General features: G+C 52.2%; 1 long non-coding RNA gene across 1 annotated transcript; it reads right to left on the bottom strand.

The window, feature by feature from the left end:
• Window positions 1-14,682: 14,682 nt before the first annotated feature.
• Window positions 14,683-16,960, bottom strand: LOC311620387. Its single transcript, XR_014794686.1, has 3 exons — window positions 16,918-16,960; window positions 16,278-16,359; window positions 14,683-14,814 (listed from the first exon to the last, which is right to left on the bottom strand). It is a non-coding gene; the product is annotated as an uncharacterized lncRNA (long non-coding RNA).
• Window positions 16,961-17,176: the final 216 nt, after the last annotated feature.

Genomic DNA, 17,176 nt, shown 5'->3' with positions numbered 1-17,176 from the left:
GCAGGCCCTTTCTCATTTCCCAGACACCACCCTCGGGATCCCGAGGACTGTCTGGCTCCCAGAATGGAGAGCAGCTGGCAGCCTCGAGGCCTTCGTCTGAACCTCGTCTCTGCTCCACCCAGGCACCCCAAGGGACTTGCTGCCCCAAATAGAGTCAGGGCAGAGCAGAGTGCCCGGGAGGAAGTGTGCTCTGGGCCCAGCCCTGCAGCCCGGACCGAAGAGCCGTCCCTCTCCTCCCCAGGCCGGCCAGGGCCCGGGGCTCTGGAACCAGGTCCTTATGGACTCCTTGGGCGGTAAGGGCAGAGCTGGGCAGAGACAGAGGAGAGGACCAGAAAGGAGAAGAAGGGGGAGAGATGCTCAACCAACTACTGGCTGAGCAGGGCACTTGGAATACAGAGATAAGTCAAGATGGCAGGGTAGACACAAGGTGAAATTTCCCATACTCCTCCAGCCACATAAAATACACTGAATGATGTATCTTTAAGTATTTTAAACATATATTGTAGTATCCAACTCAAAAGCAAAAAATAAAATAAAAAATAAAATAAAAATAGTACGTATAAAATTCAGGCTCTAAGAGAGGAGGAAACTATACCAGTGAGAGGCATAGCTCCACACCCCATGGGAAAGCCAAGGTTCTTGGGGTCGAGATTTCAGTGCTAATCTGGGTCTGGGTCCCAGTAGGAAGCTGGGAGTCAGAACTGATTAGAGGAACCGAATCTCTACACCATCAGCCTGGGTTGCTGCAGGTCTCTCCTGGCCATGGATGGATTGAGCGTTAGAGACACCATGTCAAAGCGTCGATCCTGAAACATGCACTCGTGTGAGCCCCGGATCGAAGCTCTCCACTCGGAGTAGAACTCCAACCTGAGACATCAACCTAGTCTGGAGTCCACGAGCCTGCACGGGCACGCAACCCCGAGTTGCCCACCACGGGAAGAACACCTGCGCGGGGAGCCCAGCTTGTAGGCTCAATGTGCCAAACAAAGAGTTCACACCTGAGGAGCTAGAAATAATACAGACAGTGACTCCAGCTCAGTCACTGCTGTCTAGGGGCCGCCAGTGTCGGGGAGGAAGCAACCCAACACTGAGTGTGGCAGATGCGGCAAGTAAGTCCCAAGAGGTGGAAGCACCTCCCCATGGCCAGGCATACGGAGGCACTAGTTTGAAGTTGGTCCAGATGACAGGAAGGGACACCGCATTTTGCAAGAAAGTGAGATCCAGCCTGGCATGTGATTGTGTGCATCATCCTATGTGTATAGTGGTGAACGTACATTGTTGTACATAAATGTCGACATAAGAAACATCCAAGCCTGTAGAGAATTTGTATAGTTTATTTGAGCCAACTGCTGACAATTTCTAGGAAGTGAAATCTCAAAAGACTGAGAAACGCTGGTGGCAGTTCTTCAGCTTATTTTATACCTCAGGATAAAAGGGGAAGGCGTACGGGGGTTGCGTGAAATCCATGGGTGGTAGGTAAGGGTGGTGGGAGGAAGCAAAGGGGAAATCGCTGGCATTGGGTAAGAAGTAACATGGAGAGGCATATATCTCTTTGACAGCAGTGTGTACAAGAAAGCTAATAATCAATATTAACAGCACATAGAGGTGGTATTTGGGGAACAAAATAGCAATGAGGGGTTCTGTGGTCTGTGCTCTGAGGGGTGGAAAGGAGAATCCTCTGACATTTCAAAGGTATGTTATCTTGCCCTGGCCGCTCTGGCTCAGTGGATAGAGTGACAGCCTGAGGACTGAAGGGTCCCGGGTTCAAAACCAGTCAAGGGCATGTGCCTGGGTTGCAGGCCTGATCCCCAGTAGGGGGCGTGCAGTAGGCAGCTGGTCAATAATTCTCTCTCAGCCAAAACCGGTTTGGCTCAGTGGATGGAGCGTCGGTCTGTGGACTGAAAGGTCCCAGATTCTATTCCGGTCAAGGGCATGTACATTGGTTGCGGGCACATCCCTGGCATGGGGTGTGCAGGAGGCAGCTGGTTGATGTTTCTCTCTCATCGACGTTTCTAGCTCTCTATCCCTCTTCCTTCCTCTCTGTGGAAAATCAATAAAATATATTTTAAAAAATAATAATAATTCTCTCTCATCATGGATGTTTCTATCTCTCTTTCCCTCTCCCTTCCCCTCTGAAATAAATAAAAATATAGAAAAAACAAAGTGATGTTATCTTAGATGCGAAGAGACAACAGGCAGGCTCACTTAAGGTAAAGATAGGCCTTTGTCAGGGAAGTTACTATAGGCCTGGGACAGTGGTCGGCAAGCCGTGGCTCGTGAGCCACATGCGGCTCGTGAGCTGAGGTTTGCCACTCTGTTGACTAATAAGTTTGCCGACCACTGGGGTAGGGGCTTAATCATAAGGAACAATAACAGCATGCAATTATTGGAATCGACAGTCTAGGACAGTGGTCGGCAAACTCATTAGTCAACACAGCCACAGTTTGCCGACCACTGGCCTGGGATGTGACTACTGACCTGGCCCTCCTTTCAGTTAAGAATTGGTTTGTTCAGACCATGCTATGTGGTTACTTTCACTCTCTAAGTTTGTAGGGCCCACCCTGTAGGCCTGCCCTGAGCTTGTTGGGTTCAGTATGCCCCCCACCCCCCTTTGTCCACAGTAACACACAAATAAAGACATACAACCGTGTGGGCAAGTGTGGGTGTGTGTATGGTGGTGACTATATGAGAAGACATTTAGATGCTCAAGTCTAAGTGGGTGCACAGTGTACTCATAAACACGAGTACGTTTATGCCACGTGACCTTGTGTAACCAGACAGCCAAGGGGTCCAGGCTGCCTGGCACTACATGAGCCAATTCAGCAAAGACAGGGTTGAATCATAGGAGCATTTGTTCCAATACTGCCAGCAGTATGGGGGAGCGCCAGGTCACCCTCAAAAATGTGCTCTGCCTCTCCCCATGAGCCAGCTGCTTATATAGGGGCGGAAGGACAAAGATTACAGGGAGAGGTAGGCAAAAGGGTATGCCAAAAGGGCAGTTAACAGCTAACGCAGGCTGAGCTTTGATAGATCCTCCCTTCCCCAACTGATGGACGGAGTATGACGGAACCTATACCTGCAGCACGGACATTCCTGAGCACTTAACCAGGCACCTTATATGGACTGTACATTGAGCCACCAATCAGCACCTGCCAAATACCTTAAGCCCCCGATTCCTAAGTCCCTAAGTTGCCTAATCATGTGCCTTGCATGAAACCACCAATCAGCGTGTGCCAAGTACCCTAAGCCCCATCCCTTCCCTTTCCTCCCCTCAGAAGGCGCCTTCAGCTGAGACTGGTTTGGCTCAGTGGACAGAGCATCGGCCTGCGGGCTGAAAGGCCCCAGATCCAAGTCCAGTGAAGGGCATGTACCTTGGTTGTGGGCACATCCCCAGTAGGGGGTGTGCAGGAGGCAGCTGATCGATGATTCTCTCTCATTGATGTTTCTAACTCTCTATCCTCTCTCTTTCTCTCTGTAAAAAAAATCAATAAAATATATATATTTTTAAAAATCCTTTGGGAGGCAGCCCGGCAGGGTCTTCTCCTCTAAGAAAGCCTGTGTCCTGGTCTCCGGCCCTCTGTCTCATCTTTCAAGATTTGCAAAGGCCTGTGTGTATGCAAAGGCTGGGGGTTCCCAAAGGGCTGGAGGCTCTGGTGTCTGCAACAAGGCTGTTAACCTCTCCATGGTGACAGGCAGCTCCCGGATGAGGAGGATGGGCTGCATGTCCAGGTGAGCTCCCAGCTCCCACATGCAACTCCCTGCCAGGTTAGAACGTGCCTCCTTTAATCAGAACTAAACAATCAGAGTTCACAGCACATGATTAATGCTTCATACAACGATGGCTGGCCCCCAGTGTTCCAGGTCTGCCCTTGTCACCTGGACAAGCTCATAAGTCCTTCTGATCCCATGTTTACTCATCTGTGAAACAGGCTTACCAAATGGGGCTGCAGTGACCACTCAGGAGGAAAATGCATGCAAAGAGCACGGACACGTGGAATTTCTTATTCTTGTTTACAGTCTCACTGTGTGTGTGTGTGTGTGTGTGTGTGTGTGTGTGTGTGTGTGTGTTGAGCAGGGCACGCCCTCAAGGCCATCTTCCCAGGCTCCTCTGAGTCTTGCCTTCCCCATGACCCCAGGAACCCTCCCATGGGCCTGACTCAGCCACACTGGGGTTTCCTCCAACGTGTGGAGAGGAGGCTGTCCAGGGGAAGGCCCGGGGCCTCTCCCCACCCCACCCCTTCTCCCCCTCTCCTCTGTCCCCTCCGAGGTTCTGCTGAATTGGTGTTTCTCTGGCTCCTCACACACAGAACACCGCTGCTAATTTTACACCTGGGCTCTGAGACGGTGTAATCTGAGGCCAGACACTCTGTCAGCAGTGGGCTCCCATCCTGCTGCTGCTGCTGCGGTTCCGTGTCTCCCCCCCATCCCCCCTCCCCGCACCCGGAGGAGGAGGCAGAGTCTTCACACCTTCCCTTAAGCAGCAGGAAAGGCCTGAAGTGACCTCTCCCTGTCAGAACATCCCCTCCAGGTCCCAGCCTGTGAGTAAACAAACACAGTGGCTGAATGGGCAGCCCGGCCCAGGCGCTGACACTGGCACACGTACACCTTTTGTCTTAGGAGAAGGATCTCGGCCTTTGAGGGCTCACCAAAGCTAACAACTCAGAATTTTAAGCAAAGAGTTTAAGCAACAAGTGAGGAAGAAGAAAACTTCTAGGGGCCGTGGGGAGCCAATGACAGTCAGGTGACATTCTGACGATGACAAAGGGGACGGAATGCTGAAGAAAAGGCTCAAGAACGCAAAAACAGACCCAGGGGCCTTCCGGAGAAGGAGAGCGGCCACTTTACAGAAGTTTACCAACGTCCATTCCTAACCACGACTCCGGGATAAGATCCAGTTCGCTCAGCCCGGACCTGGGAGCTCCCGGAGCCTGATGAGGGCTGGATGTAAAAGCCCAGCTCACGGTGCTCGGGGCTGGGAGGCAGGATAAGGCACAGCGCGCAGTGTAGAGAAACCTGCTCCAGTAGCCGGTGGTCAGGCAAAGAGCCCCGGCTGCGAGAAATGGAGCCCAGGGACCCGTGGCCGAGGACAGCCGGGGCTTGGGGGTGAGGAGGCTAAAAGGCCAATTCCGATGTAACCCGGATATGTGGGGGCTAGCAATCTGAATGCATGCCAGCAAGCTCCGTGTACACTCCTGATAACCTGTAATTAAGTCACAACCTCCTTCCCAGAAACTGGTCTTACAGAACCCGTTACAGAGGCCATAAAACTGTGGACAGTGCACTGCCCCGGTGGGAGGGTTATTCACGCTGGCGCCAGGCCAGACCCTCAGTATGGCCTGGAGACCCCCAACACCTGGGGGCTTCTTGCAAGGCCCGTGAAAAGGACCGGAAGCATAATCCATATTTGCCGGACAAAGACCCCAGCAAGATATAAAAGAGAATCCCCCTGCATGTTTCTGCACTCAGATTTGGAAAGTCATTCCTCTGAGTCCACCGGCGTAAATATAAGTAAACAGTGTCACCCCTTTTCTCTAAAAGTGTGGTTTTCCTTCTTCTGCAACAGGGGGAGGGGAGCGTTGTCTGCAGGACCCGGAGAAGCCCCAGGGAGCTCCTTATGGGGACTCAGCAGATGCGGCTGCTGAGTCAGCAGCTTTCCTGGGGGTGGAGAGGGGAGGGAAAGGCAGGAGGGGGGCAAGGGGAGGAAAATCCCAAATTAGACTACTAGCAAGATTCCGGAAGATCCCTGGCACACCGAACTCCCCAGTCCTGACCCACATGTGTCTCCCTTCATAATTTATGAGGGGAGCTTCACTGGACAGCCTCCCTGAGCCAGAAATAGTCAGTGCTGGCAGCACCCCTTCTCCTGGAGCTGCGTCTGAACACAGGCAGGGTGTGGCGGAGGCCTGCCGGACAGCAGGCTCACCAAAGGCAGAGGGCCCTGCCCTTCTCTGCGAGGCCCCCGGCACAGGGCAGAGCTGGTGGGGAACTTGGATGCCCTGGCTCCTGAATCTTCTCTGACCATCCTTGCTTGCTTCATAGGATGACTGCATTATTTATGTGTTCAAAATATAGGGAGCGCCTACTGTGTGCCAGACACCTACTGTGTGCCTGGCTCCACGTGAAAGTCACTGTTCTTGTGATGCATACCTTCTGGAGGCATGTGGAATAAGTCAATGAATGTCAAGTGTTTAGTACAACACCTGGCACATAGAAGGCTGTAAGTTATAGGTGTTAAGGTTATTATTATTGATGATAACTTCCTTGGTATGGCTATTGGCCTTGTATTGGTCCATCTCCTCCTGCACAATTTGTCCCTCTATGTCTTAAAACTTACCACCTTAAATTCTAATTCCCCCCCTATATTTGCCATCCACTCTAAACGCACTGGACTTGTGGAAACAACTCTACACTTAATCAAAATGTTGACAGGAAATGACCACCAGGAGGCGCAATAACTCAGCAGCCCAGTTTCCACTCTGCTGTGCCACCTAGAAGAATATCAGAGCCGCAAATAGGACTAGTCCAAGCATCAAATTGTGAGCTAGCCTGGCAAAGCTCTGCCTGCTGGATGGCACTGCTGTCTCCAAATGACCCCATCAGTCCAGTCTGATCAGACAGAATCTGAGCAAGATCCGGAATCACCTCTCCATTGATTAGAAATATGATAACGGTCAAGACACACTGAGTTTGCTGTCGAACCTCCCTTCCACTGTAAAACTGCGGAAGCATAGGAGCTGGCATTTGCAAGGCCCTTAGAACCGTGCCCGGCCCACAGTCCTGCTTGTACCCGCTGGCTCTGATTACCGCCACTTCATCCACATGCCAGCCCCATAACACAGGTCATATTTTTATCCCTCGTCTTATTTTACCCCTGGAGATGAGGAAACTCGGGCTCTGTGGGGTTAGGAGAGTGGACCCAAATGGCTTAGTGAGTGAGTGGCAAAGTAAGATTTTGACCTCAAATCTGTCTGCCTCCAAAACTCACACAGTTAATAACTGTGCTATACTGGCCCTCACTCATTCATTCATTCATTCATTCATTCATTCTACAAGCATTCATTTAGTATGCACTCTGCACAGGTATAAAGGATATAGCATAATTGCTCCTCTCAATGAGCTCATGCTCTCGTCGAAGTACATGTATAAACATGTATGTGTGTGTGCACACCCACAGATAACACATGCCTTCATATACATGTGCATATATGCACATGCATACACATGTGCACACATACATGCCTGCACCTGCACCTGAGTGCACTCATAAACACACACACACACACGCACGCACACAGAACAAATGACAACTTTGGGGAAAACCAGGAGCTACATGTTAAGAATCCAGTTTCCGTGGTTCCATGCTCAGTACTGTCAGCCCCCAGGCCTAGCAGGTATCCTCTCTGTTTCAGGCGGAGCTGGGATGGAATGGCAAGGGGATGGGGGCAGGGTAGGCTGTGCTTAGGGTCTGCCTCTCCGCACCAGGACTCCAAGAATTGTGCATTTGAACCTGGCCTTGGAGGTCATCGTGAAGCACACTGCCAAGGCAGGAGGACAGAACTTGTCCTGTTAGCAGCACGTTGGCTCTCTCTGCATCTTGTGCGCTTACCCATGCATGTGGGCCTCCGTTTGTGCCATTGCTCCAGTTCCGGCAGCGCTGGGGTCAAGGAGCAGGGCGGAGGGACTGGTAAACCTCCGTAATCCTCTGGATCTCATTCAAAGAGGAAAGAGACTTGTTAGAGTATTAAAATAAAGAGCCATGTAATCTGTAATCTGATTAACGGTTGAAAAGATCCCTCTGCTGCTTAGCCTGTGGCTCACAGGAGGTGCCACTGGAAGGAAGTCACCCTAGGGGCCCCTACAGCTGCACTCTGACCCCGTGTTTAAAAGCACCGTATGGAAGAAGAATTACACGCCGGAACCCTCACCCACCTCCAGTGGCAGCTCGGTGGGGCTTGACATGCTGTAACCACCCCATCGCAGTATAGGACAGAGCCATTATCCAGCTGCTTGTATTGGGCAGAAGGACAAGGTTACATGGGGATGTAGGCAAAAGGGTTTGCCAAGTGGGCAGTTAACAGCTAACGCAGGCTGAGCTTTGCAAAGGCTGGGGGTCCTCAAAGGGCTGGAGGCTCTGGTGTCTGCGACAAGGCTGTTAACCTCTCCATGGTGACAGGCAGCTCCCGGATGAGGAGGATGGGCTGCATGTCCAGGTGAGCTCCCAGGTCCCACATGCAACTCCCTGCCAGGTTAGAACGTGCCTCCTTTAATCAGAACTAAACAATCATGGGTAACAGAGCATGATGAATGAAAGATGAGATAGCGGGCCGGAAACCAGGGCACAAGCTTTATTAGAGAAGGACCCTGCCGGGCTGCCTCGCAGCGGAGAACAGCAGTGTGTGCAGAGGTGAACATGCCTTCTAAGGGGAGGAACCGGAAGGGATGGGGCTTAGGGCACTCGGCACGCGATGATTGGTGGTTTCATATAAGGCACATGATTAGGCACTTAGGGACTTAGGAATCTGGGCTTAGGGTGTTTGGCAGGTGCTGATTGGTGGTTCGATGTACAGTCCATGTAAGGTGCCTTACATGGACTGTACATGTAAGGTGCTCAGGAATGTCCAGGCCGCAGGTGCAGGTTCCGTCATACTCTGTCCATCAGCTGGGGGAAGGGAGGATCTACCAATTGATATTTCTTACAATAGGGGTGTCGAACTCAATCAGAGAAGGGGCCAAAATCTAAAATCCAGCCTAAATCGCGGGCCAAATGGTTTACTGAACAGTCATAAACTGACAATGTCATAAACTGACAGCGGAGTGCAGTGATGACAGCGCGGTGCGGGCCACATTGCAAGGCCTGGCGGGCTGGATTTGGCCCGCGGGCCTTGTGTTTGACACATGTGTCTTACAATGACATCTTACGACATTCTATTTCTGCCCCTCTCACGCTGCATGCCCTCCTCCCTGTGGCCTCTGCCTCTACTTTCTCTCCCAGCCCACAGAGTGCAGTAACCGCCCGCAGTGCCCCGTTGCCCAGAACTGCACACCCAGGAACTGGGCAGCTTCGCAACAGGAGTTCCTGGAAACTCTGTAACTGCCCTTCCACCCAGTGCCTTTGGCAATCTGCTCCCTCCCCCAAGGCCTGAGGCCTCCGGCAGGGTGGCCAGTGGCCTTTAGGATGCTACCTGCCGGGCCCTCCCCTGGCGGCCCCTTCTCCAGCCCTGGTCGCTGCCAGATATCTGCCCACGGTGCTCACTCAGTCCAGCCCCTCACACACACACCACTGGCTCCACCATCTCTCACATATCTGGGCTCCCACTCATCTGTGTCCTCAGCCCCTCCCGTCCCCAGAGGCTCTCTGCCTGTGGCTTCGTTGGCTCCCGCGCCTCCATTACCATTGCACACAGAAGGCCACCCATCTCTCCCTGGAGTGCCAGGCCCATGCCCAGCTGCCCCCGGGACACCCCACCGAATGCCCCCAGCTCCTAGTAGCTGGCAGCCCCACCCTCTCAACAGAGGCTCTTCCTCATCCGTTCTGTCTCCACCCGCCACCGAAGACGGAATCCTACGGGTCACCCTGGCCTTCCTGTCCTCTGTTAGCCGCTATGCACGGTCCGTCAGGAATGGACTTGACCTCCGAGGCCCCCCAATACCCCCACTCTCCATCCCTACGGTCCGGTCTGCATTCAGACTCCCCTCTTCTCTTGCCTTCCTGTCCCATAGGCGCCCTGTAGCCTCTCATCCATACCGGTCCCCGGGGCCTTTCCCTAAGCGTGACACCCTCCCAGGCTTCCGAGCCTCTGGCTCCTTGGAGACCAGTCTGATTGGTTCTCGTTTAAGCCGGGCTGCAGCCTGACCCCAGCTCATTCCTCTCCTCTTCCAACCCAACCCCAGTCACGCTGCCTGACCAGCAGCCCCTGTCTCTCCTGAGAGCCTGCACCCGCAGAAGGTTCTCAGGGCGGCGCTGTTACCGAGGTGAGATGAGGGGGAAGGGCCCGATTCCACCCCCGCTCCTCTGCAGCCACATGTGGGCCCTGCGTGTCCCACGTGGGGCACAGTCTCCCCAAACCACACGTTCAGACTTACATGGAAGGGGAAAGGTACAGGCATGACCAGAGGGGTCCTCCTGGCTTTTTGTCCGGAGGCACGGCCTTCCGGTCCAGCCCTTCTCCCCGCCCATTGGCTCTGACTGCACCTGCCCCTGTTTTCCATGGATTTGCCAACGTTCGAATAAAAGGTGCAGGTAGTTGGTTCACAAGGAGAAAGAAGAGTTCAAAAGCCCTGCCCTCCCTTCCCTACCAGAAAGGAACCACTTAAACCCGGCCCATTATTTCCTCTAAATGCCTCTGTGTTTCTAAAAAAAAAAAAAGAAGCTTATATTTCTATTTTTAATTGATTGATTTTTAGATATTATGTATCCGTTCCCTCTTATGGTAAATGAGAATTCATCATCCTCGCGTGGGTGTTCACACACACACACAATACTCCTCCTTCTTCCCATCCTCCCAAAATATTTGCATCACAACTTTTATTTAAAACGATAATCCTTGGATACAAGTTCATGACTCTCTATCTGTAATTTATTTATATATGTGTTTCATGATTAATTTTTTTCCTCCGGGGCAACTTTTATTTTTCTGAGTGTTAATAATTGCTTTGAATTTTTACTTGCCAGGATGTTCCAGATATATATTTTTAATTCTTTGCAGAAGCTCCATCATGCTACTAAATATATCATCTACTAATCTCCTTTTGCCTCAAAGCTCTCTGCCGTGGTTTAAAAATGATTAGCCCTGCCCTAACCGGTTTGGCTCAGTGGATAGAGCATCGGCCTGCAGACTCAAGGGTCCCAGGTTCGATTCCAGTCAAAGGCATGTACCTTGGTTGTGGGCACATCCCCAGTAAGGAGTGTGTAGGAGGCAGCTGATCAATATTTCTCTCTCCTTGATGTTTCTAACTATCGCTCTCCTTCCTCTCTGTAAAAAATCAATAAAATATATTTAATAATAATAATAAAAAGATCAGCTCTAACCTTCCTAACTAGCTGTTGGTGCGGCCTCCCGATTGCTTCCTGCAGCTTTTCTCCATGGTTCTGGATGCCACGTCCTTCTTGTTCTCCTCTCTGTTTCTGAGCACAGCCTCCGAAATCGCTCTAAGAATGGATGCTTCAGAGGTTAATGTCCTGTGTTCTTGCATGCCTGAGAAATGTCTTTATCCCACCCGCCCACCTGACTGAGTTTAGCTGTTTGTGGGTTTATTTGTTGACAATCATGTGACCTCAGAACATCAAAGGCAGCTTCCATGGCTTTCTAGGATCTTGAGAAAAACAAAAGTGCGGACTCCATGCTTATTTTGTGTCATTGGAAGCTTCTGGAACCTTGGCACTGGTCTTCCTGACCAGGGGGCTCTCTGGACCAAACAGAATGCACACTTCTAATTCATGCCTGTGCTCCGTCCCTGTCCACGGCCATGCCGGTGGCCTTGGTGTCCCGAGATGGACCCTCTACCCGTCTCCAGAGAATAAACCTCCTGCAGGGGGCTCAGGGGCAAGACTGTGGATCTCAACTCACCCCATCGTCCTTCCCACCAGCTCCCCTGAAGGCCTGGACCTTGTCAGGGTTCTGAAGCCTCATTTTCCTCTCACTGTTTGTTACCTCCTCAGGTTCTGGTTTCTTCTGCCTTTCTAAATATGTTACCCGCATTCCACACAAATCCCTCCTCCAAAGTGTGCTCACCTCCATCTGTGGCTGCCCTTTCTCTTCCCCTTGTCCCTGTGGGATTATACCTTTTATATCTGTGCTCTGGAATGTCAGTGACTTCTCAGGAGGAAGGAGAAATCACTCTTTCTACAAAGTGGTCTATTGCTCTGTGTGTATGCACGTGTGTGTGTGTGTGTGTGTGTGTGTGTGTGTGTAAGTGTCTTCCATCCAGATGTGCTCAGGAGGCTCACAAAAATGAATTTAGGTGTTTTTCTGAGCTAAGAAGCCATCATCCTGCAGAAATGAAGTATAACAGGCATTTTAAAAAAATTGACAATGTGTATTCTTTTTTTCTTTTCTTTGTATTATATTATTCCTCTCCTTTCATAGATGAGGAAACCAGCTCGGAGAGAGGAATGATTTGCCCCAGATCACAGAGCTGGGACTTGAGTTCCATGTTTCTCATTTCGGAGTGTGGCTGCTTCCCCCACGCCACACTGCCTGGCACCCGGAGCGCCACCTGGTGGAGAACACAGGTGCAGGGCCATGCACTGGCCAGGTGCTTCACCTGGCTCACTCAGCACCAGGCAGCAAGACTTGGAGCAGCCAAAGTGACACAGCACACATCCTCACAGGGCCGCCCAGTCACACACACTGACCTCAACCATTTCCTGCTCTCCTTGCAGACATTTCTAACTTGGTTACAAACTCAAAGATGGCTTCCCAATGGACCCCACACGCTAACTCATGGGGCGCCATGGACTACACGAGGCCCTGGACACACAGGAGAGGGTTTGCCCTTTGGAGGAGGCATCATCCTCCATGGCCGGCAGGGACCCTGAGACCTGCAGAGGCCCAATACTGTGGGCAAGGTGCCAGGCTCCCATCAGCCCAAGAGCTGCCAATCGTCACCACCTGGACAATTGTTGTTTGTTAACCTGGTTCCTAACTTACTGTCTCAGAGGCTCATCCAATCTGCAGGCCTGTTTGGAGGAAGGCTGTGGGTGGTGAGTCCATGCTGCTTAGTGTGTGTTGGGAGAGAAGCGGAGAGCAGGCTGGGAGCTCCCTGACCCCGTCCTGAGTGTGGGGGGTGGGGAGGACTCAGTCTTTCCGCTAGAGAACCAGGCCAGATGGGCGTCCACAGGGCCATGTGGGGAGGGAGCCTTTCCAAGCCCCGTGGACAAACTCTGAAAAAACAAAACAAAAAATGGGTCACCCGAACCCTGTTCAGGCTTCAAAATAAAAGCCTCCAAGGAGTGATGGGCCGGAGGTGGTCGGCAGGGCAACAAACAAGGAAGGCCTGGGGCCTGGTGACACTGTGGGGAGGGGAGGCAAATGTCTGGCAACCTCAGACAAGTCTCAGCTTTTACCGCTATTGCCTCGATCATAAAGCGCCAATGGGTGGTCACCCTTTGTGCAGACCTCGTGGCAGAAGGAGGACAATGGCCGGAGCTAAGGAATGGCAAGGCCTGGCACACAGCTGCCTCCTGGTGGTTCTTCCTTTCCCCCTCTTTCTCACTGGACTCTGGTCCTTCCTCTGCTCCTGGGCTTCCTTTCCTTCCTCTACCTCTGTCACCACCACCACCACCACCATTTCTTGGTCCCCTCCTACTTAGCTGCTGTCTTAAATTAAATACTTTATATGCTCAATTTTATTTACCCTTCACAATCCTATAAAGGAACATTGTTAGCCATATTTTGTGCATAAAGAGCCCACATCTCAGAGAAGTAAAATCACGTGTCCAAAGTCACAGTACAAAGTAGGAAGCATTCCTCCCGTTTGTACAAATGAAAACCTCGGGGTCCAACGCAGTGGAATGAGTTACCCGGAGTCGGCCCCCGTTTAACAAACAGCAGAGCTGCTCGGTGCCATCTCTGGACCGCATGTGGGACTCGGCCTGCTGCCTCCCACTGCAGGCTTTTCCATCGTTTCATATTACACCAGAGGCCTGGTGCACAGGTTTGTGCACGGGTGGGGTCCCTCAGCCTGGCCTGCGCCCTCTCACAATCCAGGACCCCTCGGGGGTGTCAGACTGCTGGTTTCGGCCCAATCCTGCAGGCTGAGGGACCCCACTGATGCACAAATCCATGCACCGGGCCTCTAATATGCATATAAGATCTTTGGTTAATCTCTTCCCACCCTCCCTCTCCCCTCTTCTTTCTGAGGTTCATCAGTCTGTTCCATGTTTCCAGCTTGTGCTTTGAGTGTGTGCCTCCTGGTGGTCAACGTGTGTCATAGCTACCGGTCAAATGGTCAAACAGTCGCTTAGACTTTTATTTTAAAAATATATATATTTTATTGATTTTATACAGAAAGGAAGGAAAAGAGATAGTTAGAAACATCAATGAGGGAGAAACATTGATCAGCTGCCTCTTGCACACCCACTACTGGGGATGTGCCCACAACCAAAGTACATGCCCTTGACCGGAATCGAACCTGGGACCTTTCAGTCCGCTGGCTGACGCTCTATCCACTGAGCCAAATTAAAGGAAAAGTTACATCTCCTCCCCTCATTGCCATTGCCAGACACGATTAGACTTGAAGCCGTTTGCCCATCTGAGAGGCAGAAAACAAAGCATTCCATTTTGACTTGTTTCCTTGCCGGGGACGAGGCTGAGCAGATGTGTTTGCATTTAGGGGCCACTTTGGGCCTGATCCTTTTAGCCTTTGTTAGGCCCCGGACCCATTTTTCTGCTGGATTCTTCATCCTTTTCTCATGGACGAGGAAAAACTGGCTCCTCTTCTATTGCGTGGGCTGCAAATGTTTTCTTTCCCGTTTTATTGCTTGCTTTTGACTTTGTCGATGGCATTTCTTGCCTGGCTTAAGTTTAACGTTTTCCTACAGTCACGCTTGTCAGTCTATTTACTAGTGTTCTCTGGGCAGCCCTGTGCTTTACCGCCATCCCTCTCCTTGTCGGCGGCGGGTGGGAGGTATTGCTCCTGGGGACTGGGTGAGTGGCCCCGCCCCTGAGTGGCCCTCCGATGGCCCAGGTGGAAGTGCTGCCCCCAGTGGTCGTGGGGCCAGGAGAGGGCTGCTGCCTCCCATCACAGCCAACTTCAAGATGCACCCCGCGTTGCCTCTCCTCCGACAGCAGCTCCTTCTGAGGAGCTTCCCATCTATTTTAAAAAATATATATTTTATTGATTCTTCACAGAGAGAAAGAGAGAGGGATAGAATGTTAGAAACATTGATCAGCTGCCTCCTGCACACCCCCTACTGGGAATGTGCCCACAACCAGGCCCAAACCTGCAACCCTCTCCCCTGGAGGGGGAAGCCCGCCCTCCCACAGGAGTGCAGCAAGCTTTGTGGGCAGGCCCAGCTCAGACCCTTCGTCCCAGGCCAGGCTCAGCTGCGTGGCCGGGCCTCTCAGGATGGATGGGCGTGGCCAGGGGGGACCGTCCTGGGCAGACACACAGACTGGGGCTGGCCCACAGGCTGCAGGCCCCAGAGCTGGACCGGCCAGCGCACCCAGAGCTGAGCCAAATGGGCAGCCCGGTGCCCGCTTGTGAGGCTGCGGGAGGAGCAATTGCACAGCACCGGGCACACCTGGTGGGCAGCTCCCACTGGCTCCCTCTCCAATCACAGGGCCAGGGAGACCAGCGGACCCTCTGGGAGAGGGCAGCTGAGACAGGAGTGTCAGCATCAGCCCTGGAAGAGCCTGACCATGGTCTGACCACGGTTTGTTGACATCACACACACACACACACACACACACACACACACACAGGCTGCTCCATTTCTGCAGAGGGCAGGCCCCAGGCCTGAGTATCACCCCCATCATTGCCAAGTTCACCATTAAACTCCCCCTGGACCACCAAACTGCATCTATGTGGCCATGGCCAAGCCTCACTCCTCTGGACTTTCACTTGAAGCAACAGAGCAGGGTTTGTCCCTAAAAATGTCTCCTTTGGAGATAGATCTTTTATGCCGGTTAGAGAAAATATGGCCTTTGGCAGGGAAACCAACGAAGCTTTGTGTGTCCGGGTCCGAGTCCTGGAGCCTCTGGACACGTCACTGGGGCCAATGCAGCTTGATGGTCTATCCCAAGGTGAGCACAACCACAGCTGCTTTTAAGAGGGTCTCTGATCTTCCCGCACGAACCTTCCCCCAAACAAAGCTGAGCGTTGCAAAGAGATGGGAGCACCTGCTGCCATCGCCACGGTGCATGCGCTCTTTTTTAGCTCCCGGGACGATGGCAAACAGGAGCAAAACCTCTCAGGCCCCGGAGTGACGGTTCGGCCCCGCCAGTGCCTTTCAGATGTAATGAAAGGGAGCAGCTGGGAGTGTGGAGCCGGCGTGTCAGGGGATAGGCAGTCGGTCTGAACAGATTCATTTCCTCCCGGCATCAAATATTCTTCTGATCGTAAAGAAAGCTGCTCAGAAGTAACTCCAGCAAACCACAGACCTATGACGGGATGGCTGCTGAGTGACAAAGCACAGCTTTGATGGTGGCAAAGAAGAAAGAGAGAGGGGGGGGAGGGAGGACAGGACGTGAAGGACTCTGAATTCAACTTTGTCCTTCACCGTCATCTTTCAAAAACTGAATCCCAACCTTCCCCCCGCCCCCAGCCCACCGTACCTCCACTGGAGAACTGTAAGTCTCTCACAGCCTGGTAGGAATTAGACTGTTCGTGAGCAGAGAGGCAGTCAGCCAGGTGACCCTGGGGAGGAAAGAGGGCGGGAAGGTCAAGGTGAAGATATAGGATCAAGAATTCTGATGAACAGCCGAAACCGGTTTGGCTCAGTGGATAGAGCGTCGGCCTGCGGACTGAAAGGTCCCAGGTTCGATTCCTGTTAGGGGCATCAAGAGGCAGTTGATCAATGATTCTCTCTCATCGATGTTTCTAACTCTCTCTCTTCCTCTCTGTAAAAAAAAAATCAATAAAAAATAAAAAAGAATTCTGATGAACAACCTAGACTGCTGAATAAGAACAGGCCCAGAGACAAGGAGGCATGGATCAGACTTTCGGACCTCAGAGGGAGGGGAGGGAAGGGGAGGGTGGGGATAAGAGGGAAAAGATCAACCAAAGGACTTGTGTGCATCCATATGAGACTAACCAGTGGTCAAGGACAACAGGGGGGTGGGGGCATGCATGGGAAAGGGTTTGGGATGGGAATGGGGGGGCGCGGTGAGGACAAATATGTGATACCTTAATCAATAAAGAAGTTTAAACCAAAAAAAATAAAATAAAAAATAAAGAATTCTGGCTCCACCGCACCCTTCTGAATGTCCGCCATCTTCCACCTCAGGCAGGGTGTTCCCAAACGTGTGTCCCATGGAACATGAATCGCATGAGACGCTCCAGCGGAAAAGGGTCCGGGACATTCAGGGAAGCGCCGGTGACAGGCCTCCTCTTGCCCCCGGGAGAGAAGGCTGCGGTGGAAGATTCTCAGTCACCGTCCTGCTTCCCCCGCGGCGTATTTCTCAAGCTCACCTGACTCACCGGACCTGGAAGGTTCTGTTTGCCCAGCACCGAA

The sequence above is a fragment of the Pipistrellus hanaki genome (assembly GCF_964339955.1).
Source record: "Pipistrellus hanaki genome assembly, chromosome: 3".
Lineage (NCBI taxonomy): Eukaryota > Metazoa > Chordata > Mammalia > Chiroptera > Vespertilionidae > Pipistrellus > Pipistrellus hanaki.
This window is presented reverse-complemented; position numbering and strand designations above follow the sequence as displayed.